The 24,603-nt window shown below is 42.4% G+C and overlaps 1 protein-coding gene across 1 annotated transcript in view; it reads left to right on the top strand.

The window, feature by feature from the left end:
• The first annotated feature begins 266 nt into the window (after positions 1-266).
• The window catches only part of PTPN14 (protein tyrosine phosphatase non-receptor type 14), a 203,850-nt gene continuing 179,513 nt past the window's right edge, over positions 267-24,603 (top strand). Inside the window, exon 1 of the mRNA XM_032136421.2 lies at positions 267-744. The gene's annotated coding sequence lies outside the window, so the exon portion shown is untranslated. The remainder of the gene's footprint in view (positions 745-24,603) is intronic.

Below are 24,603 nucleotides of genomic sequence, written 5' to 3'. Positions count from 1 at the left end.
GTCCCCAAGGACCGCGCGCCTCCAGCTCGGGAGCTCGGGAGCTGGGGCTCCACGTTTCGGCGCGCGCCCGCGGCGCCCCCGGCGCGCGCCCTCCCGGGCCGCATTCCTCCCCGCCCCCGGCCGCGCGCCCCGCGCTCCCTCCGCCTCCTGGCCCCCAGCGCCGCCGAGCCCGGCTCTGGGGTGGGGGAGCCGTGGCCGCCGGCGCCTGCTCCGTCCCCTCCCACTCGCACGGCCCCTTCCTCCCTCCTCTCCCGGCCGCTCGCATTTCCTGCCGCTCTGGCTCTCCCGGCCCCTCAAAGTTCTTTCCAACTTTTTCTCCGCGGAGTGAGCGCAGCGGACGCAGACTCGGGGGCAGGTTGCTGTGCTCCTCCGGACTCAGCCGCCTGCTCTCCTGGCTCAGCCGCCTGCTCTCCTGGCTGAGGTCCTCGGGGAGCCCTAGACAGACATCAAGTGGCCACTGGCGCTCCTTCCCCTCCCAGCTGAGCTATCCTCCCCGGCCTCCTCGGGTGGGACAGCCCCGTGTTTAGGTTTTTCTCCTTTTCTACCCCGGTGCGCCTCTGCTCCGACTCTCGCGCCGGGATCGCGGCGGAAACCTCCCTCCCCTTTCGCCTCCTGCGGCTCCTTCCCTTCGCCCCTCCTCCGCCAGCCACTGGAATCAATTCCGTGGGGAATCGGGGCTCTGCCGCGGCGAAGGACAGCCTTTCCGCGCGGGACTCCTGGGCGCCACGGGGGCCATGTAAACAGGTAAGCCCCGTCCAAGCCGGGAGTCGGGCCCGAGGTTGGAGGCCGCCTCGGCGCTCCGGGCGCCCTGCAGATGACTTGGGCAGACGCTGGCAACGCCAACTTGCGGTTGGCGGCCCGGGACGCCTGGCAGGGCAGCCGGGGGCGCGGGGTGGCCGGGCCGCAGGGGTGTTATCTCGCGGTGGGAGCTGCCCGCGGTGAGGCGCAAAGCTTGTCTCGGGAGCGAGCTGGAAGGTGAGCGCCGTCTGGGGAGTTTGTGGTTAAACCCACACCCTGGTCCCCTCTCTCCATTCCCTTCTGCGTTTTGGGAACGAGAGAGGGCCTCGGAAGGGCAACTGGAGATACCTAGACCTTGGGGGCTAGAGGATGAAAGACGAACGACGTCGCGGTCGCTGCAGCGGTAGGGGGATGCAGCTGCCCGACGCCCCCAATCACCCCTCACCACCACCGGGAAGGAATCTTGAGGGGAGCGGAGTTTTCCTGCCCTCTCACTAGGCCCCAGTAGTGCCACCGAACTCCTGGGCGTCGAGGCTCCTACTTGGGTGGTCGGGCTGGCTCGTAGAAAAAAGCTGTGGCCAAACAATTTCAGATCAGGTCTCCACCTCAAACTTTCAAAGTTGTAGGTATTAACAGCCTCTCCTTCCCCACGTGACCCACAGATCTCAGGTTTGAATACTTGTAAATGGGGTTTACAGCTTTTCGTTTGGAGAGAGCAGTGAGGTAACGCTTCCCCTACCTCCCTTTCCCTCTCACTTCCTTCGGTTCCTGTTCTCCAACCTTCTCATCCCCACCTACAATTTCAGAGATTGTGGGGTTTCCGCTTAAGTCTAGGAACTGGCTGTCGCAGGTTCTTTGTGAAGGTGAGGAATCTCTAGACTGCAGGTGCGGGCAGTTACAGAGTTTCCACCAATGTGTAAACTTCTTGAAATGGATTAGTTTACTCATTCATCCAACAAACCCAGCTTCTACTCTGCTAGGAACAGAGGATAGAAAGATGCTAAATGAGATTACAGGGCAGGAGTCTGCAGCCTAGTGGAGGAAACTTGAAGGCCGGTGAAGGCATGGAAGAGGGGTTCTGTGAGAGTCTGAGGCGAGCTTGGTCCTGGTGAGGCGTGCACTGCACTTAGAGGATGGAGATTGTGCTCATCTGGAGGGTGTATTCCAGGCAGAGGAAACAGCTCGTGCAGAGTGAACACAAGAAGGATAGAAAGTTTCCCTAGCCATCTGGGGGCCCGAGGGGCATTTATGGCCATGTTGGTTCAGTGTTGCTGGGATAGCATTCTCTCTACCCCCAATATCAGAAATTAATCTAGAAGCACGTTAACCACTTATGGGAACCACAAGTAGCTTACAGAGGAGCTAAGGCTGCCCTCTTTGGATATACCTCCATGCCTGCTGCTGTTTTACCACAAGCAGCTGTTGTATGATCATCTAAATTTTAATTGGCCCATGCTGGGTTTCATTAAAATGGTATTGATTCTTCTTCTTTTCTGTCCCCCACATTCAAGCAATGATTCCTTTTTTAAAAAGGCTGTTTGACAGCTGTAGGTGTGGTAATACAGCAGCATTACGGACCTTGTATTATAAAGTTACCTAATTGATTGGTGATGGGGTTGAAGCTTGTGCCATAGAAATGACAGCCTTAATGAGCGGGAGCTGAATGGCATGATGCCCTTTTTGCCCAGTCTGAATGGGTGGCCATGAGGTGCAAAATTAGTTCATCTGTATGTCACTAAGTTTGTTATACTTTTCTCTGCTTTTAAGTCATTACTACTGCTTTAGCACAGTTGTGCTAAAGTCGTTCTTTTCTCTGAAACTTTACGAAAATAGAAAACACTATCTTCTTGCAGATTTTTGTAGCCTAATGGCCCAGGATTCAGCAAATCCTGCCTAGAAAAGTTTCTTACAATGCAGTAGCATTCTGTACGTGGTTTGCCTTTCAAGGGTGTCTCTTCACTGGACTGAAGTGGTGTTGTAGTATTGTTCATAGTGGCTGAGTCCTGGCTGAGGTGGCAGACATCCAGCTTTTGGTGACCTCAGGCCAGTACATCAGAGTGGGAAGAACACACTGACTTCCTGCAACTTTGGGTGTTTATCCAAAGTTAAAGCCCCTCTACCAGCATCTTTTCTTATCTCAAGAACAGCCCCTTCACAGAAGTTTTCCTGAAGGTGTAGGGACCTGCATGAGAGAAATGGCTGAAGAGAAGCCCATTCCTGCTAATCCCAGGCATTTGCCCAGTTTCCATCATTGGCTTAAACATGTAATTATTATTAACACTTGAGTTATTCAGGTTTGTGCATACTGTGTCACACTGGTAGCTGTAATAGAAAGGACAGTTAGACTTTTAATAGGGAAGCACCATAAGGAATTCAGAGAAAAATCAGAATTTTTAGAATACTTCTTACTTGCCCTGAACGGACGGGCTAAGTGTCAAGAACTATGAGGATTTCTTATTTTCCAGTGCCTTCTTTCCTTATTAGAGGTTTAAATTTGCTCCAGGGAAGCAAACATCAACCCTTTGATTGCATATTATAGCCCTCCTGGGTTCCATATTCTTGTCATTTTTGAACAAGGATTTCATCAAATTCTTGCATTTGAGCTTCATTACTTAGTCACCAAATGCTGTGTGTTTAACAAATTCATTTTAAGCCTCAAAACAGTGCTGTGAGCTTTGTTAGAGATAAGGCATGAGAAAGAGAGAAGATGAAATAATTAATTAGCCAATTAAGGAATGGGGGAAAAACACTAAAGCTTTGGTAGGGAGGAGGTTCAAGTTAATGTTAAAATATGCTTTTGGATCTCCCCTTACGGATTTAAATTGATTTAATTTACGCGTCCTCTGTATGCGTCCCATGGAGGGCTTATTGAGTGGTCCAAGGGGTATGTGTGGCAAGTTCTGTAGCTTTTCCTGGCTGTCAGTGTGCTGGAGCAGGCGGTCCAGGTTTGGGAGTTTGAAATATAGCTAGGTTGGAATTCTAGCTCTGCCATTTTTTAGCTGTGTGATGTTGGATGAATGTCATAGCCCTTCTGAGACTCAGTTTCTTCATCTGCAAAATGGATCTGGTAACATTTGGCCTGTGAGGATATGTATGGAGAATTCAGTGTCATGCTGTATAACAGTACCTCACACAGAATAATAGGTCAAGGATGGCTATTTATATGTTCAAGGACTTGTATGTGGCCATGAATGTGCTCTTTGTGTGTTATTTTTTTCAGCAGCCTGAATTCACATGTGTGCCAACATACACATAAAGCTTTGTTTTTGACTTCTTTTTTTTTTTCCAGTCTATTGGCTCAAAACAAACATGTTGTCTGGCAGCTGCCATGTGGCTCCTCCTACAAGAGGAAATTGAGAGGTGGGGGACCAGGCAGTAGAGAAGTTTGAGGAGGGAAAGCCACTGAGAGATTAGAAGGGCAGAGAAAAAGATCCTTTTCCTTGTATACTTCTTACTGTAATGACGGTCCAGTGTTTTATATAAGGATCCTTGTATTTCTATTGTTGAAATCTAGTTAATTAAAGAATGTTAGGATAACTCTGTCTGCCTTTAACAAGAGTACAAAAGCTAGCTGCTGTATCTTTGCAGCCTTGATTTCCCTTTTTGAAGCCCAAATAGAAAGAGTAAACTGCAACACTTCTAGTGTAATGCCAGCCACTGGTTATTTGAACTTTAATGATGTCTTTCATCTGAGAAGCCCAGAGTATTTGACAAACATTAAATCACTGATCTTCATATCAACCTCAAAGCGGGAGGGAATGTTAGAAGAAATGAACAATGTTAGAACAATGTTAGAAGAAAGGGCAGGTATGCAGCATGTGTTCTTGAAACAGGATGGCAAAGAATTGGTTAAATCTTTTCTGCGGGATTGCGTGCAGGCCTGGAGATCATATGAAGGTATCCTACCCCTTTGGGGAATCAGGGGGAGAGAGCCTAGGAAAATGCAGGCCTGATCTGGATTTTTGCAATAGGAGGGGAGAGGAAATGTATCTTGCCCAGACCAGCAGTGCCTTTGCCATATATTGCATGCATGCCGATTATGAAAATAAATAATCTTATAATTATTTATAATTCTGAATTAAAGGATATGATGCAATGCTTATGGATGAAGGACACAGAGTAGCTGTGTAAAAGGTAATAGTGACTAAGTGCCTTTTTGTGTGATAAGGGTAGTTCTGGCTCTAAGTTGGGTTATAAATGGCATATTAACATTGTTTTACTTTCCTTTCCTTTTTCCTGTTGGTTCTGTGTTTCTTGACTTTTCTTCCCCTCTCAAGCTTTTGTTTGATTTTCTTCAGGATCCTTGCAATTGGAAAAAACATTTCATAGCCATTCTTAGATCAACCTTACATGTAAAATTTGATATGTGGTTGATTTAGCTTAGTTTCCTTAGGGGCTAAATTAGGCCCAGGTCAAGAGTTTCATCCTGAGCCTGGTCAATTAGTTTGACCCAGAGGACTACTGCATATCCAGAGAGCCGTAACCCTAGCTGGCCATCCCATAAATGCTTTATGTTGGTCCATAGGGAGGAGTCTGGTGAGAAAATGAGAAAGGGATCCTTTGGTGATGTAGCATCATCTCTAAGTAGAAAAATATCCTCTTCACATTTAGATTGTTTGAGATTTTAGTGCTGAACTGTATTCCTAAGTTAGGAAGCCGTACCATGTGGGCCACTGACTTGATCTACTTTGCCTCACAAGTTTTGCGTTCACAGGGAAAAATTACTTACAGTTGAAAATTAGCCAAAATTCCTAATGCATATTTTCGTATGAAATGTGTACTTTACTTCTACTTAATTTCCTTGTGTCTTTGGAAATTCATCTCTTGGGGGTTAATTTGTTCACACTACATTCCTCAAGTAATTGGGGCATTAGCCAAGGCAGTAGATTGTCAACCTCCAGTGAGCATCACCTGCAGGGCTTGTTAAACAAAGGTTGCCGTTCCCCATGCCTACCTCGGTTTCTCGATTCAGCACATTTAAGGTAGGCCTGAGAATTTCCATTTCCAGAGAGCTCCTGGGTGATGCTCTTGGTCCTGACCAACTGCATTTTGAGAAGCACTGAGCTAAGAAGTCTTGCTTGGTTCACCCACCCCTGTTCCTCAGGCTTGGTATGGTGGTCACTTTTTCACTGCACCAGTTTGAGTGATTCCGTTCCTAGTTGCTTTAGAGCTGCAGAGAGGCTCGGTTAATGGCCTCGTATCCCTAGCCAGGTTCATGTAAAGCACTAATTAGACGTTTCCATGTTACTGGATCTCCTTGGCTGTCATCTCCAGTCCAGACCTCTCTGCTTGCTACCAAACAGTTGGGTTTATCTGGTGCTTAGATCCATCTGAGTGTCTGCTATACACGCCAAATCCTACCTGTCTCAACTTGAACTCTCCAGTTTTTTGTCACAAAATGTGCTGCTTCCAAATTACCTATCTCAGTGATATTGCTATCTACTGAGTTAGCTGCTCAAGCCAGGCATTTGGAGTTTTCTTCAACCTGTCATTCTTAGCACCCTCAATCCCTTTTCTCAAACCCCAGTAACAGATCCCATCAGTCATTAGGTCCCTTTGAGTTTGAGTCTGTAAAAGTATTTTCCATTTGCTCCTTGCCCTCCATCCTTAGTGGCCTCTTGAGATTGTTCCAAGAGCATTGCTGTGGTTTGAATGTCCCCTCCAAAACTCATGGTAAAATTTGATTGCCATTGTAAACAGTGTTAAAAGGTGGGACCTTTAAGAGGTGATTAGGAGGAGACTTCATGAAGAGACTAATGTCAGATTTGTTATCTCAAGAGTAGATGGTGATAAAGGGAGTCTGGCCCCTGGTGCCTTTCTCCATGTTCTGTGCTTGCCTCTGCCTTCCACCTTTGCACCATAGGATGACCCTGGCCAAATACCAGCACCACGCTTTTGGACTTTTCCAGCCTCCAGAACTGTGAGCCAAATAAACTTCTGCTCTTTATAAATTACCTAATCTGTGATATTCTATTATAGCAGCAGAAAATTATTTTTACTCTTTTAGCGCCGCAGAAAGGGTTTTTGATCACAAATTTTTGAAGATTTTACTTTTTTGAGTACTATTTAAAGTCTTTCACTTGTTTTTCCCCTTATGATATGGATTCCTGACTATCTTCTCATACCCATCTGCTGCTCTTTCTCTCTATCTGTGCTAGCGCCCCTAACACTTAGTGGTGTTTAATTCTCTTCTCCTTTGTTACATTCAGACCCAGAGTAGTCTTACCCCTTCCTGCCTGCTTAACCTCTTTGTGGTCAGCTAAGGCTCCACCTTCACTCTGCTCCTCCCCACTGAAGCCTTCCTTTCCTTTCCTTTCTTTTTTCTCTCTCACCTCTCCTTCCCTCCTCTTTTCTCTCTCTGTCTCTCTTTCTCTTTCTTCCGTTCCTTTCTTTTTTTTCTTTCTCTTTTTGAGATGGAGTCTCACTCTGTATCCCAGGCTGGAGTGCAGTGGTGCTATCTCGGCTCACTGCAACCTCCACCTCCCAGGTTCAAGCGATTCTCCTACCTCAGCCTCCTGAGTAGCTGGGATTACAAGCACACAGCCACCACACCTGGCTAATTTTTTTTATTTTTAGTAGAGAGATGGGGTTTTGCTGTGTTGGCCAGACTGGTCTCGAACTCCTGACCTCAGGTGATCCTCCCACCTTGGCCTCCCAAAGGGTTGGGATTACAGGCGTGAGCCACTGAACCCAGCCTTTCTTTTCTTTCTCTTTCTTTTTCTTCTTTTCTTTCTTTTTTGACAGGGTTTTGCCTTGTCACCAAGGCTAGAGTGCAGTGGGGTGATCATGGCTCACTGTACCTTGACCTCCTGGATTTAAGTGATCGTCCTACCTCAGCCTCTCAAGTAGCTGGGACCACAGGTGCCAGCCACCTTGCCTGGCTAATTTTTAAAAAATTTTTGTACAGATGGAGTCTCCCTATGTTCAAACCCAGGCTGGTCCTGAACTCCTGGGCTCAAGCGATCTTCCTACTTCAGCTTCCCAAAGTATTGGGATTCCAGGCGTGGGCCCTTGTGCCCAGCCCATTCCTTTCTTTATAGTCCCATAGCACTTTGAAATTACCAACATTAGTAAGTTTACCATATTATGCTTGTTTACCTTCCCATCTCCTCTACTAAGTTACAAGCCTCTCTGATAGGGATCTTATTCAGTTCATCTTATGTGGAGGTTGGGTAGCCATAGCCGTGATGATGATGATGATGTTGCCATTTTGCAGATAATCCATTGGAGTTGATTATTTTTAAAAAGTGTGGCTGGGCACAGTGGCTCACGCCTGTAATCCCAGCATTTTGGGAGGCTGAGGCAAGCGGATCATGAGGTCAAGAGATCGAGACCATCCTCGCCAACATAGTAAAACCCCCGTCTCTACTAAAAATACAAAAATTAGCTGGGCATGGTGGCGTGCGCCTGTAGTCCCAGCTACTCAGGAGAATCACTTGAACCCAGGAGGCGGAGATTGCAGTGAGACGAGATGGCACCACTGCACTCCAGCCTGGGAGACAGAGCGAGACTCCATCTCAAAAATAAAAGTGTTATAGAATCAGTGAATGAATGCATTTCTGAAATGCTGACCTGAGGGATAAGAGCCCAGCCTAGTTCGTAATTTATTATTTATTCTTTGATAAATAATTACTAGGCTCTGGGAAAATTACATCTTGTTAATGACTATATGTGATTTTAAAAAATTAAACAGATATCAGTATGTATTATACATATCTTATTATCTTTGTTCATTTGAGGAGACAAATTCCATTTTTAAGCTATTTTCTGAAGTTACTCATACTATGGTTCTTAATATTGTTTTGCTATACTTGGATACTTAAAAACGTGGTAATTTTTCCTCGCATTTTCAAGTCTAGGAAATGTTGTAGATCATGGGAGAATAAATATCACTGAAGGGTTAGGAAGGAGGAACATCTCAGGGTTAAGATCTAAACCTTTCAGGTTTGGATTTACTGATTAGAATATGCTTCATCTCCTTCCTATGCATTATTGTCTTTTGATTCATATAGAAAAGAGAAAAAGGCAGAATCCTCCATTATTCAAACTCAAAGTTACTAGTTTTTACAGTGAGAGAAAGATGGAGAGACCCTATGACACCATGTCAAGGCAGATTTGCCAGCCCCCTCATATCCAAGACGGCCTGTTCTACTTATAGAACTATAATAAGCAGGAGTGATAGCATTGATATTTCCCCCCCAAATCACAAGCTTGGCTCTCACCATTATTTTAGTTCCTAAGTCAAAGGGATTAAGGCAAATTTCATGGTCATGAAAGTGAATTTGTCATGAATTACGTATATACTTCAGCTTGATGTTTATGGTTCTCCACAAATGATTCCCAGGTGGGCGTCTGATTTCTGCAGATTTATGTCCCACTATTCCTAGGGTTATGCCAAACTGCAGGTGTTTCCTGAATAGGCCCGGTCATTTTCCACCTAATGTTGTGCCGTTTCCTTGCCTAAGAATCCTAACACTCATCATTGCCTATCAAAACCATCCCTCCGAGCCCTCCTTCAATACCACTTTCTCTGGGCAGCCTTCCCTAATCTCTCTCAGGGTCAGACCCTCTTGCCATTCTGGTCTTGGCATTGACCTCACTGTGCTCTGTGTCCTGGTTAACCTGCCTCACCCCCTCATTGGCCTGTCAGCTGCCTGGAAACTGCCACTGCTTCACTCCCCCACATCCCTGCCTGTAACTGTCCATGCAGGTCTGCCTGCCCCTTGCCCAAGAATGCCCTGTGAGGCTGAGGCTGCCCCCCCCGCGTCATTATGACAGACATCCACTGTGGCACCACTTTGTGTAAGCTGTCCGCTCTCTTGGTGCGGGCACCAGTCTACCTTCTATGCTAGAGTCTTTTCTAAGATACGTCTGATATTTTCACTGTCCTGCTTAAAATCTTTCTTGCCACTATATATTGTTTACACACACACTCATTTTCTTTATACCTTTACTACATATATATAACATACATGCATACATATATGTGTGTGTACATATAACATACATACATATATATGTGTGTGTATGTAGTAAAGGTATAAGGAAATACCAGAAGGATAAACACAAAATACAGGGTATGGTGAGCAGGGGTGGAGGTGAGGACAGACATGTGATACTGTTTTGTTTCCTAAGCTGAGTGATGGAAACGTGTTTATTACATTCTCCCTTCTAAAATATTTCATTTTAAAAACTGCTTATGATTAAAGTACACACTCTCCAGCAGAGCACTCAAGGCTCTGCATAGCTCTTTTTTTAAAATGTAAACAGAAAGTCTCATTTTTTTTTTGTCTGAAGCACACAGGAGCTCACTCAGCACAATACAATAAGCGAATCATACAAATACTGAGGAAAAAATGTTCCCATGAATACGTATGTATATATTCTTAAGAGCAGCAATCAGGAGTTTAACAACAATGTAAAGTGGTTTTCTCTAAATAATGCTTTCTGATGGGCTTTTGGGTAGGAAATGGACAGGTAAATCACCATCGCGTAACAGATGAGCTAAGAATAACATCTGTTACCCAAGTCACTGGAACCCTGTGGCCTGTGAAAGCCCTCTTGGAGTTTACATTTAATTCCATCACTGGCCTGGTTGACTTCCACATTTCACTAAATTTGGACAAGATCAAGAAACTAACCCCTTAACTCTCAATCTCTCACACTCAGGGATGTGGGAGGGAAGGGCAGGTGAGATCAGGTGTGAACACAGTCAGGGCTCTGCATAGCTCTTGATCACACCTGACTTCCTAGCCTTGTCTGGCCTCTCCCCTAAACATCTCTTGGCTCCCTGTGAACCTTCTCCAAACATGTCTCAGCAACCTTGTTGCTTTGACTTTTGCTGTTATTGTTACTTCCTGCCCCCACTGCAATTCTTTTTTACATCTGATCACATGATAATCTCTTTCTGATTCTTTAATGTTTGTATGATTTTTGTGTCCTTTTTGGAGGTTTTATCTGATGTTCCCTTTTTATTATTAGGGATAATAATATCCCTAATAATAGTTATATTATCATTGTCATCTTCTCTGCCTTCCTATAGTACTGTACTGTTTGCTTATTTTCACACCTTTGGAGACATATTTTGTAATTTATCTATCCTTGGGTTTATGGCATCTGATGCAGAGTACGTGTTCAATAAATGTTTAGGGAATTGATGAGTAGTAGATGTAAGAGAAATGTTTTTAATTGAAGTAATTTTTTTAAGAGTATGTCCAAAAAAACTTCAAAACAAATTGAAAGGAATATTTCTTGGGTTCAATATCTGAAATTTTGTTTGTAAATCTAATGGATTTACACATGGATTTCCTAGCTCAAACCCATGATCTGTATTAGATACTCTTCTTCTGCTTTTCCCATTTGCTTTATGGTGGTGGATTTTTTTTTTTTTAATAAATAAATAGCTGTTCACGCTCCTCATCCTCTCTTTTCCCCTGTCACCATGGAGTAGCTTCATGGTTTCTGTAGTAGTATCTGTGGATGTGTGTGAGTCCCAGTTGGGAAGTAGCTCTAGGCTGCGAGGTGGTACCACTTGTACAGAGTGATTTCTGCCATCAGCGCTTCTTGCTCTGGGGTGGAGAAGTGACACCTCCATTTAGAGGAGAAGCTGCAGAGTTTATTTTTGTGGCAGATGTGTCCCACTGAAGAACTGTAATAACCATAATAAAGGAGGATTATGCCGTATTAGGTTTATGAAGGGTGCACCAATCTGTTACCAGGGTCAGTGGTGACAGCTCAAGCCAGCAATTAGGTTTCATTTAAGACTCCAGGAGGCAATTAGCATTCTCTTCTGCCCAGGAAATACTGTGATCTATTAGGCCTATTCTTTTGCATTATACATTTTGTAAAATGTGCTTTAAATGATGAAGGTACACATTTTTTGACACATAAGCAAGTCTTCAATTTGTCACTTGAAAAATGGGGCTGACTTTTAGACTCCCTGTGTGTTTAAATCCGTGTGTTATAATGACTAACATCCTGGGTGGATGGTGCTTTTTAAATCAGTACATTTTTAAAAGATCATATACATTCTTTTATTCAAAGGTAAGGAATTTCATATGGAATATTATATAATTATGTGATTTATGAAGGGAAAAATGGGACTGATGTGAAACAAATTAAAACTCCAAAATAATGAAATGACATCTACCAGTCTTAATTATATTCTTTAGAAAATTACTGTTTTACTTAAGAAGTGTCTAAAAATAAAGGCTGGGGAGGATGATTTGTGCAGTGCTTCTGCTGAGCAGCTGTTTGGTTGTTCCTAAAATGAGGCATGTTTTCTGAGTGCCAGGTTAGTGTGTACTTTGTGCCCCTTCATCCTTATGAATGTGTTTAGGAATTTTAGCTTTGCCCATGAATATGCACTAATATTTAGTGGTTATTCAAACTGGTTTCCTCCCTCCGCCCCTCTTCCCTCCTCCCTTCTTTATTCCCTTTCTCACTCCTCCCTCCTCTTCCTTCTTCCCTTCCTTCCTTTGGAATAAATTAGCTCAAATAATAGTAAATTATTCCTTTGGAATAAATTACTTTGGAGGATTCTGATAGATTAATTACCATATATATATTCAACATTAATATCTTTTGGGGTATGATAAAACAGAGAAATGCACAGTGAGCAGCACATCAGGCCAGAAATGCAAAGACCACCTATTTCCATGGGGCAATTAGGCTATCTCCTTATTGTTTGGTTCTTGGTTTGCATTTTTTCTCATTTGTAGATGATAAAACTATAATAGTGACTGAGCTCAGTACTTTGAAATCTGTGTGTGTTGACATTAAAGGCTCTGAGAAGTCCTGCAGTAAATGAAAATGTTTCAAAGCTAAATTCATTTTAGTAAGAATCTTTTTAAAAAAATCTATGTTATGGAACACCTGTAATATGGAAGGGCACTGATAGTAAATGGAATACCTACCAGAGAAATCTTGGTTTAGAAGGTACCTGGAATAGAGAAGACATGTTTGTGGTCTTTAAGAAACTCAGCATCTAATTTAGACCATGTAGTGACTTGGATCATTAAAATGATTAAACATTTAAAGTCATCGTTAGCAGACCAGAACTAACTTTAATTTTTTAAATATCTAGACTTTTGTGTTTTGTAGCACATAACAAGAGCAAATTCAAAGCAAAACATCAGGAATTATTCACAAAACCAATTTTCAAGAAAAGTTTACAGAGCAGTAGGCATTTAGTTTAATTTTATGTCTTTATAGTACATTGAAGAGTAATGTTCAGTTTAAATTTGAGACACTATGAGAATCTCATCCTTCAAAGAAAAATTCAGATACATCCATTTGTCTGGCTTATGGAGGCTAGAAAATGTGGTTAATATTAATATATACACTACGGAAAAATTTTGATTCTGCGAATTCTGGCCTTCAGCCCTCCGTCTCCCCCACTTACTTAGAATACTGCCAAGAAGCAAACACACAAGCAGGCTAGAGAGTTGTAAGCCACTGAGAACTTTAGAAATGCCATTGCAATTATTTTATTAATAGCTGCCTCTGTTCAAATTGTTTTGTGTAATTGGGCACGTAACAGGCATTGTGAATATAAATAATATGAACAGCTTTTCTCCACCATGACCTCTGTACTTATGTCAAGCTAATTTGCTCAGTATTCTCTTCATCAGTTTTCCCCACTCCTATCTTTTGGCCTTTTATACAGCAGAGCTTTATGTATAGAAACCCCTTTTCTGCTATAACCTTTAAACTTGTAACAACATTATGAAAGAGATGTTATTTTTATCTATAGTTTATCCTTGAGAAATGTGAGAATTAAAGAAGTTATTTGCTCAGCTCTCACAGCTAGTAAGTGGAATAAGTGGCATGTGAACCCGTTCTCTCTGATTCCACAGCCCAAGTTCTTAACCACCACGTTAGGCTCAGAAGTCTGTGTAGGTCAAGTAGATGTGTTCCTTCCTCCTTCCATTCATTCTTTCCTTTTGTCTATTCGTCAGCTTGTTTAATAAATGTATTTTGATGTTTTCAAAAGTGGAGGTGTTTTTCTGTGGTCATAATCTTGAAAAGAATCAGCAACTAATAACATAGCCTTTAGCCCCATGTGGTGGTTAGCATTTGAAATGTGGCTAGTCTGAGTTGGGATATTGCTGTCAGTGTCAAATACACATGGGACCTTGAAGACTTGTTATCAAAAAAAAAAGTAAAATATCTCATAATTTTTCATTTATTATATGTTGACATAATATTTTGTGTATATTGAGATAAAGCTGTTGTCAAAATTAATTTCACCTGTCTTGATTTACTTTTATATGTGACTACAAGGGAATCGACAATTACATAGGTAGCTTGCATTTATGGATCACATTATATTTCTTTTGGACAGCACCGTCATAGATAGTTATCAAACTACTCTTACTAGCCCTAGTTCTTCAGTGATGCCTAAGAGGACTGGAGGAAAAGTAGAGACAGAAAGTAAAAGTAGTTATAGGTGATGGTAAGATGTAAGCCTGATGACACCTTAGATAACCAGCAGAGAGAGACTGATATTAATTGGCATTTAGTTAGTATAGTACTTACCATGTGCAAGTGTTTTGTCCAGCACTTGAAGTGGATTATCTTTCTTGATCCTTATGGCAACGCTGTGAAGTAAGCACTATCATTGGCCTATTATAGATGAGACAACTCGGGCTTAGAAAGGCTAAGTAACTTGCACAAGATCCTACAGCTAGTAAATAAATACTGGTTTACTATGTAACATCATGGCATGCAAATACTAGTGAATGATGGAGCCTACTGTCAAATCTGGGCATGAATCCAGAGCTTGTGCTTGTATCCACTCTTCATCACCACTTCTCAAAGGCAAAAAGGAAAACATTACCTAGACCTGATCTGCAGCAGCCCTTCTGCTCATTAGCATCTACCGGGGGTACCCATTATTTTCCCTAGCAGTGAAAGGTATCATCTTTAAATCAGGGAATATAGTAATAACCATTGATGTTCCAGGAATGAGCTCAAGTTATCAGGAAATGATAAAAATCAAACTGGATGTGCTTCATTTACTAACTCAAGGTTGTCCTAATTAGAAAGATATTTAACAGAAATTGTTTTTAGAAACTTGAAGCATACCAGATTCTTTTGTAACTGAGAGACGTGAGTGTATTTCATAGCAAGTATAGATTTTGTAAATACAAATATTAGACATTTTTTCTCTCAGTGTATCAGCATGTTTGAAAAATTGGTATAAACTTAGCCACAAACCTATGACCAGCTATTAAAAAATTTTTTGATGTTTTTTTATAGGTTAGTGCAAAAATAATCACAGTTTTTGCTATTAAAAGTAATGGCAAAACTGATGTTCATGTGTAGACATAATTTCATAGTTGTAATTTTATATACTCCTTCATAATATATGCATAATTTCTGTATTTTTTATTTTTTTGAGTGAAGATCTTGAGATCCTCCTACCTCAGCCTCCTGAGTAGCTAGGAATACAGGCATGTGCTACCATGCCCAGCTAATTTTTTATTTTTTTGTGGAGACAGGGTATCACTAGGTTATGCAGGCTGGTCTCGAACTCTTGGGCTCAAGTGATCCTCCCGCCTCAGCCTCCCCAAATGCTGGGATTATAGGTGTGAGCCACTATGCCCAGCTAACTTGTAGTCTTAATAACTAATATTTGTAGTATCTTTACAATTGATATACTATAAATCCTCTTAATATTTTTTAAAAAATGAATTAATTAATTTTTTAAAGACGAGGTCTTGCTCTGTTGCCCAGGCTGGAGTGTAGCAGTGTGATTATAGTTCACTGCAACCTTGAATCCCTGGGCTCAAGCAATCCTTCCACCTCAGCCTCCTGAGTAGCTGAGACCATAGGTGTATGCCAACATCCTGTGCCAAATTTTTTTATTTTTCGTAGTGATGGGTTTCATCATGTTGCCCAGGCTGGTCTCGAACTCCTGGCCCCAAGTGATCTCCCCCACCCCCACCCCACCCCCGCCTTGACCTTCCAAAATGCTGGGATTATAGGTGTGAGCCACTGTACCTGGCCTTTTTTTGTTGTTGTTATTATTGAAAGTATACACATTTTACATTTCTAGCTATCACATAGAAGATGATAGTGAAAATGATTCACATTAATAATTTTTTTGCTGTTGAATTTATTTTAGGATTAATTATGAATGAGATTGATATAGTGAACATTTTTGTGATTCTTGAATCATACAGATGCAATGGAATTTCTAACGTAGGTCATAAAGATAAATTCAGTGGTAACACAGCTTTACCCTCAGATAGGTGAGGGTCTTTGAGATCTTGCTTTCACACAATGTTTGATGAGAAGGAAGTGGATTATCCCAGCAAATCCTTTTTTTTTTTTTTTTTTTTTTTTTTTTTCAGATGGAGTCTTGCTCTGTTGCCCAGGCTGGAGTGCAATGGCATGATCTTGGCTCACTGCAACCTCCGCTTCCCAGGTTCAAGCAATTCTCCTGCCTCAACCTCCTGAGTAGCTGGGATTACTGGCATGTGCCACCAGGCCCAGCTTGTTTTTGTAATTTTTAGTAGAGATAGGGTTTCACTGTATTGGCCAGGCTGGTCTCCAATTTCTGACGTCAGGTGATCTGCCCTCCTCAGCCTCCCAAAGTGCTGGGATTACAGGCATGAGCCACCATGCCCAGTCCAGCAAATACTTTCTTCTAACTCTTGCTTTTGTCTGTTTTTTACAGTTGCCTTCTTTATAATTTGACAAAAGAATTGTTGAACCCTAAATCGTACATGTGAAAGGTTGAATAATAACCTTTGCACTAGATTTACTTTTGCGATAAGTGTTCACTAATCTTTATGTCATTGAAGCAGACAAAGCATGTTGGACAGAAATATTTTTGTTATGAATATGGTAAGTACAGAATTGTTGAAAAATATATTTATAAAGAGGTAGCATCTAAATGAGAGTGAAAAGATGTGGCGATATAGATGTAGGTGCAGATGAAGTATAAGCACATACTTCATTGACAAAAATAATTATAAATGATTATATCATTTTCAATTAATTTCTGGTACTCATTGGCTTGCCTTATGTCGATATCTTTTGTCTACCTATTTTTTATTTACTTTTTCATGAGCTTTTTACAAATATATGTTTGCCATATCTGCTACTATATAACTTGTCATGTTTTGATGACAAGTTATTGTCATCAAAGAGTGGTTGTGCGAGGGGATGGTGAATAGGTTGTCTCTTCACATCCCATTGGCCAAAGTATACCAAGCCAAGAATCACTGGGTTGAGGACTTCCACTCATCCCACATGATTCCCAGGCAAGTCACAGGGAACTAGATGGGGTAGCTTATAGGAAGGGAGCAAAGATTCGGGATCAGTAATTCCGTCTTTTATTTATTTATTTATTTTTTTGAGACGGAGTCTCGCTTTGTCGCCCAGGCTGGAGTGCAGTGGCGCGATCTCGGCTCACTGCAAGCTCCGCCTCCCAGGTTCACGCCATTCTCCTGCCTCAGCCTCCCAAGTAGCAGGGACCACAGGCACCTGCCACCATGCCCGGCTAATTTTTTGTATTTTTAGTAGAGACGGGGTTTCACCGTGTTAGCCAGGATGGTCTTGATCTCCTGACCTCGTGATCCGCCTGCCTCGGCCTCCCAAAGTGCTGGGATTACAGGGTTGAGCCACTGCGCCGGGCCAATTCCGTCTTTTATTATACCATGATTGGTTATTTAACCATTCTCTTGTGGCTTGATACTCAGATTTTCCCCAATTTTAACTATTACAAAAAGCATCACTATAAACATTGATGAACAAATTACATTTATTTTACTTGGAGACTATTTCATTAGGGTTTAGTTTCCAAGGTAGGTTCTGTGGGTTAGAGGCATGAATTGCTTGTAGATCTTGTTACATATGGCCAGATTGCTCCCTGGAAAAACTATCAGCTTATAGCACCATCATCAATCTTTAAGTTTACAACTTTCCTCACATCCTGCTAGTGCTGGGTTTTGAAATTTTCATTTTGTTAATTCCATAATTGCTTACCATTTAATTTTTGTAATTACGAATGATGGTATTTAAAAAAATATTTAGAACTAATTATATTGTTATTGATCTATTACATTGAGTAAAACAAGAGCCACTTAAAATTTTCTTACCTTGTTTTGAAAGTCATTAAAAAATACAAAAGAACAACAACTCATTATCATCCTCCTTGTTTTCTTGGCCCCATATTTTTCTCAGTATACTACTTTTTTCTTTTTTCTTTTCTTTTTGTTTTTTTGAGACGGAGTCTCACGCTGTCTCCCAGGCTGGAGCGCAGTGGCGCGATCTCGGCTCACTGCAAGCTCCGCCTCCCGGGTTCACGCCATTCTCCCGCCTCAGTCACCGGAGTAGTTGGGACTACAGGCGCCCGCCACCACACCCCGCTAATTTTTTGTTTTTGTATTTTTAGTAGAGATGGGGTTTCACCGTGTTAGCCAGGATGGTCTCGATCTCCTGACCTCGTGATCCGCCCGCCTCGGCCTCCCAAAGTGCTGGGATTACAGGTGTGAGCCACCGCACCCAGCCTTTTTTTTTTTTTTTTCTTAAACCGCTGAACTTTTTATTGGCCTCCTGCTCCCGAAAGGGTACCTTGCTTCTGCTGGCTTAATGTCTCAGAACTTTAGTGTGTTGGTCTGAGACACCACTTTGCCACTCACTTTGCGGCAGGTGGTGGTCTTTTGAATGGTTTACATGGAGTTGCTGCTGTCCATTACCAAGATTGAAGATGGAAGTGCTCACCGTCTTTCCAGCAGGCAGCGGTAGGTGGTGATCCTAGCCTCCAGCTTGACCTTGATGTTCTCCTGGGCCTGGTGTCGCCCCTCTTCCTGGGTCTGGGCCAGCTCCGATGCCAGGTGCAGCAGGATCAGGTTGAGCTGCTCCAACTGCAGGGTGTAGGGGACCTCCACCTCCCTCAGGCTGTTCTCCAAGCTGGCCTTCAGATTTTTCATGGAGTCCAGGTCGATCTCGAAGGACTGGACTGTACGTCTCAGCTCTGTGAGCGTCATCTCAGCAGCTCCAACCTTGGCGGACTGCGTGGTGACCACTGTGGTGCTCTCCTCAATCCGCTGAGACCAGCACTTGTCCAGCTCCTCTTGGTTCTTCGGAGCCAGCTCGTCGTATTGGGCTCAGGTGTCTGCCATGATCTTGGTGAGATCCTGAGATTTGGGGGCATCTACCTCCATGGTCAACCCAGAGCTGGCAATCTGGGCTTGTTGGCCTTTTAGTTCATCTTCATGGTTCTTCATGAAGAGCAGCTCCTCCTTGAGAGCCTCGATCTCTGTCTCCAGCTGTGGCCAAGGACATTGGTGTCATCAGTGACCTTGCAGAGCCCGTAATGTTGCTCTCCACAGACTGGCGCGTGAGAGTCTGTCTCATACTTGACTCTAAAGTCATCAGCAGCAAGATGGGCGTTGTCAGTCTGCAGAATGATGCAGGCATTGTCCACAGTATTTGCTAAGATCCGAGCCCTCAGGTCGTCGATGGTCTTGAAGTAATGGCCCCCAGTCTCTGACCTGGGGTCCCATCTTCTCCAGGTGCTCCCAGATTTTGCTCTCCAGCCTCCGGTTCTAGATCTCCAGGCTCCTCAGTCTGTCCAGGTAGGAGGCCAGGCAGTCTTTCAGGCTTTGCGTGGTCTCCTTCTCGTTCTGGATGCCTCCTATTCCTGCCAGACCCCCAGCCATCCCTGTGGCCAGGCCCCGGGACCCCAAGCCATCCCAGAAGCTGGTGGAGCAGGACATGGAGATCTGGAAACCAGAGCCCCTGGCACTTGCATAGACTCTGGCCAGGCTGTTGACCAGCTGGGCGGCTGGATGGAGCCCAGGAACCAGTAATTGGTGGAGAAGGTGGCGCAAGTGGTGAAACTCATGCTGTCTGGGGAGGAGAGCGAGAGGACAGGACCCATGCTTTGCTGACGACCTCAGTATACTACTACTTCAATACATATTTATTCTGACATTAAAATAAGACAGTGGAAAAGTAAAAACAAAACATACTTGATACAAGGTTTTATAACTTTTATCTCAATCAAATCATAGTAATTATCACTACAGAATTGAACAAGTGGTCAAACCTGCTCAGATTGCTGAGTTTTGTTTCATATTTTAAAGTCTTAGGATGGAATTTATTTATTGCCTTATTGCCTAATATTGGATGGTTTTAATTCCATGGTTTTCAGAATTGCCTATTGCCATATGGTTTACATACAAAATACCACCTGAAACATAAGAACTGGTCTTTCCTACAGCTTTCCCCCCACAAACTATAAATGAAAACTTTTTATTACTGACTGTATCCTCTCATTTGGTTTAACTTACAAGTGTCATGTTGCGTGCTGTTACACTTGTCTTTGGCGTCTGTTCAGAAATAATGGTGTCTAGACAGACCCATAAATATCCTGGGTTATAGTTCCTCATTTAAGGCTCTGAGACTTCACAGCAGGGGCAAGAAGACTTGCAGGGCAGATACGAGAAATCTTCAGGCCACTCAATTCAGAGTTCCTTGGCAGAATAGGCAGAGAATGTGTGTGTGTGTGTGTGTGTTTTAGGCTGGGTTGTAGAGATGGGTTTTGAAAATGATAGTTGGGTCTTGAACCTACTATTGGAGTGCAAATGCCTCCTCCCTCATTTGGTGGAGAAATGTCAAAAATCCTCAGAACGGAAGAATCCATTCTCTTTATTTTGGGACACAGCCTGGTAAAACGTGTAAGAAATTATTACAGCTCTGTGGGAAGCAAGTGCAAGTGTGGGAGAAGCAAGCTGATGTGTGAAGCAGACATCAGTGTGTGAACCAGAGTTTATTTGAACAGTAGTAGTTGCTGGCGGCAGAATGTTAAAAATGTGAGTATTAAGAGTATTAATGATGTGACTATTAAGACTTGGATTAGTGTTGAAGAAATGTGAACTTGAATAGATTTGCTATGAAAGTCTTTGGATTTTTTTTCCTGGAATGGATTTTATTTCAATTTCAGTTCATTTTATATGAGTCTCCCTGGAATTCATTGCAAATTTCTTTTGAAAGGTAAGGACCCGTTGGTTTATGAAGTTTTGATTTTTTAAGAGGTAAATATTTGGGGAAAAGTTGATACTGAGGTTCAGAGTAAATGGGAATGATGATGTTTTATATTAATATAGAAGTTAAGTAATTACAGAATGAAAGCTTTTAAAAATTAGTGCAGTAAAATAGGGTGCTTGTTTGTATTGAATTGTTAGATATCTTGGCTGAATTTATAAAAAGGTTACTACTGAACTTTTAAAGGTTATCATGCTCGTTGTAAATATTTTCGTAAACTGCTAATAGTTTTGACAACAAAAGGAGTGCTTATCTTTGGAATATATTCTCCTTCACTGAATTATTTATTTTGGAAGAATTGAGGCTAAGGGTGTAAAATATATTATAGGGCCAGTTTTCATGGTGCACGCCTGTGATCCCAACACTTTGGGAGGTCAGTGTGGGTGGATTGCTTGAGCCCAGGAGTTCGAGACCGGCCTGGGCAACATGGTGAAACCCGGTCTCTACAAAAAATACAAAAAGTAGCCAGGCATGGTGGTGCACCCCTGTAGTCCCAGCTACTCTGGAGACTGAGGTGGGAGGATTGCTTGAGGCTTGGAGGCAGAGATTGCTGTAAGCTGAGAACACCAGCCTGGGTGGACTGAAGGAGACCCTGTCTCAAAAAAAAAAAAAAAAAAAAAAACAAACAAGAAAGTATTATAGATTTATAGAGCTTTTTGGTTAGGGGTTGATCACTTATGGGACCCTGCACTGTGTTGCCCCCAAAGAGTTAGTGTTACCATGTTCACTCCCTAATACTTTCTCCTTTCTCTTGCATTTTCCTTCCATTCCTTTTTTCTTCCCTCCTAGCCTGAACATTGGCCTACCAGTGAAATCTGCTTATGGCCTAACCTGATGGGTAATTAACAGACAATACGTTGTAGTTGTTGACCTATGAAGGCCTGTGACTATTAGTCTGTTTTAACATACCTGCATCTATGAGGTATCTGCAGTCAGCTCTGTTTTTCTTAAGTAGAGGTTTATCCATTACCAACAGTGAATGTTCAATGCAAGGAATAGCTTTTTAAAACAAATGGCAAATTTGTGGTTCTTTAGAATCCACTGTCATATAGTGGTTAGTTTTTTTTTGTGAGACACGCTCTTTTGCCCAGGCTGGAGTGCAGTGGTGCCACTTCAGCTCACTGCAATCTCCACCTCCCAGGTTCAAGCGATTCTCATGCTTCAGCCTTCCAAGTAGTTGAGACTACAGGCATGTGCCACCATGCCCGGCTAATTTTTGTATTCTTAGTAGAGATGGGGTTTTGCCATGTTGGCCAGGCTGGTCTTAAACTCCTGGCGTCAAGTGATCTGCCCGCCTCAGTCTCCCAAAGTGCTGGGACTACAGGCATGAGCCACCGTCCCCAGCACATGTTTGTTGATGTCCACAAGTTGTTAGAGGTTGTTTATAAGGAGGATGGTAGCCAAAACTGTGTTAATTTCTCCCATGTCTCTGTAGAAAGAAAACCTGTGCTGCATGCTGTATTTTGCGAGTGTACTCAGTTGTCAAATAGATAGCCAACTTGTGTGTGACCAATCGTCTTTTCTCCTTCACTCTGCTGCTTTGAAGACCTTGGTCTCTGAAACACATACTATTGGGCAGGTATCTGTGACCATAGGGATTAGGACCCATCTTCTTGACTTTTTCTGGCAGAGAGACAGGGTCTCACTCTGTCATGCCAAGGCTAGAGTATAGTGGTGTGATCATAGTTCACTGCAGCCTCGAACTCCTGGGCTTAAGTGATCCTCCCACCTCAGCTTCCTGTGTAGCTGGGGCTACAGGCATCCGCCACCACACACAGCTAAATTTTTTAATTTTTAATTTTTTTTTTGGTAGAGATGAAGATCTTGCTATATTCCCCAGGCTGGTCTCAAACTCCTGGCTTCAAGTAATTTTCCCACCTTGGCCTCCCAAAGTCTTAGAACTATAGGTGTGAGGCACCATACCCGGCCCCATCTTCTTGACTTACGTAGGCTGTGGGTATCATCAAGCTAAAGCCCATTTTTTAAAACAACCATACCTCAATTCTTTTTTTTTTTTTTTTTTTTTTTTTTTTTGAGATGGAGTCTTGCTCTGTCACCCAGGCTGGAGTGCAGTGGCACGATCTCGGCTCACTGCAACCTCCACCTCCCAGATTTAAGTGATTCTTGTGCCTCAGTCTCTTGAGTAGCTAGGATTATAGGCATATACCACCACGTCTGGCTAATTTTTGTGTTTTTAGTAGAGACAGGGTTTCACCATATTGGCCAAGCTGGTCTTGAACTCCTGATCTCCAGTGATCCGCCCACTTCGGCCTCCCAAAGTGCTGGCATTAGAGGTGTGAGCCACCACGCCCAGCCCTCATACCTCAGTTCTTAAAGTATCTCAAGAATATTAAAACCAATTACCCTACCGCTCAAGTATATCCACTGCGTTTTTATATATTATTTCTAAACTTTTATTATATAACTGTAATCATGTCATATATTTAGAATAATAATCACATAGAGCAATATATTGTGAGCATACTTTTTCTGCTTTTCTTCCCATTTATCTTTTTAGTCACACTTTTCTCTGTTGCTACGTATTCTTAATATACTTATAATGTTAATGGATGTATAGCTCATTGAGTAGTACATTATAATTAACAATTTCCATTTGTTGACTATTTGGGTTATTTCCAGGTGTTTGTTTGGCTAGTATAAATAAAATACCATTAACGTCTTAGTACATATAGTGTCTTTTTTTCTTTCCAGTTATTCCTTTGGGTTGAATTCCCAGGAGTAGGTTTAATGCATGAAATAAAATAACAGATACATTTTTATGTTCTTTTTTGCCAAAACTTCTCTTCCAAGGATTGCCCAGTTTACATACTGCCAGATTTTATAATTTGTAAGGCTGTATTTAGTCACTGCTTTGTTTTATACATGAATATTAAATATTCATAGATGACTTAGAGTGTCTTATTGCATTATTGATCCTTGGTAGGTGCTCAGTAACTTTTGCCTTTAGAGAGAAGTGACTTTAGAGAGAAGCTGTCGAGAGAAGTACTTATCAGTGTTACTATTTTCAATATTGTAACCATTCTTCTTTCTGTGTATCTTACTGATGCTTAAAGGTTCCTTACAGACTTTTAGTAAAAAAGCTATGAAGAGAAAAACATTTTAAAACCACCAGACTGCATTTGGCTGATAGTCTGCAAGTTCAGCTTACCTACTGTCCCAACCACCTTATAGATTTTTCTACTTCGTTGTGTTTGACTAGGCATGTGTTCCTCAGCATGCATTTCTGCCTTAGTCTGAGATCCAGTCCATGTTTTAGCCAAATGACTGTTCAGAATCTTGGAAGTAAGAGGAAATACTGTTATGTCAATAGAAGTTTTTGGTTAATAGAAAGGAATGCTAAAAAAGAAATTGTTAAAAAATATATAATTAATTTTTAGAGAAGATTCTGAAATGGCAGTGGAATTATTGATGCATGCTTCAAGGCTATCCTCCATTATAATGGTTAGGGGTGATTAAATCCCTTTATTCAGAATTTTTGAATTCTGAAGTGATTTCCCCAGATACTAGGCGTTTTGGGTTAAGAATGAGCCGAGTCGCCTTGAGAATTAGGGCTTCGCAGTATAAATTTCTAAGTTGGCATTGGTCACTCCTGATCGAATGCATAAGATCAAGTTCTGGAACAGGGAGAGCAAAGGTATAGACCCAATATATTCTATAGAAACCTCTCCTGCACGCAGACAGAAACCTACAAATGTCCTTTACCATCTGGTCTAATGTGTATGCCTTGACCGGAGCTTTCCTCTGCTGAACGTGGGGGCTTTCCTACCAAGGCTCTGAGAT

Source organism: Hylobates moloch, unplaced genomic scaffold (assembly GCF_009828535.3).
Source record: "Hylobates moloch isolate HMO894 unplaced genomic scaffold, HMol_V3 SCAFFOLD_18, whole genome shotgun sequence".
Taxonomy (NCBI): Eukaryota; Metazoa; Chordata; class Mammalia; order Primates; family Hylobatidae; genus Hylobates; species Hylobates moloch.
Note: the sequence above shows the minus strand (reverse complement) of the source record. Positions and strands in the feature narration are given on the sequence as shown.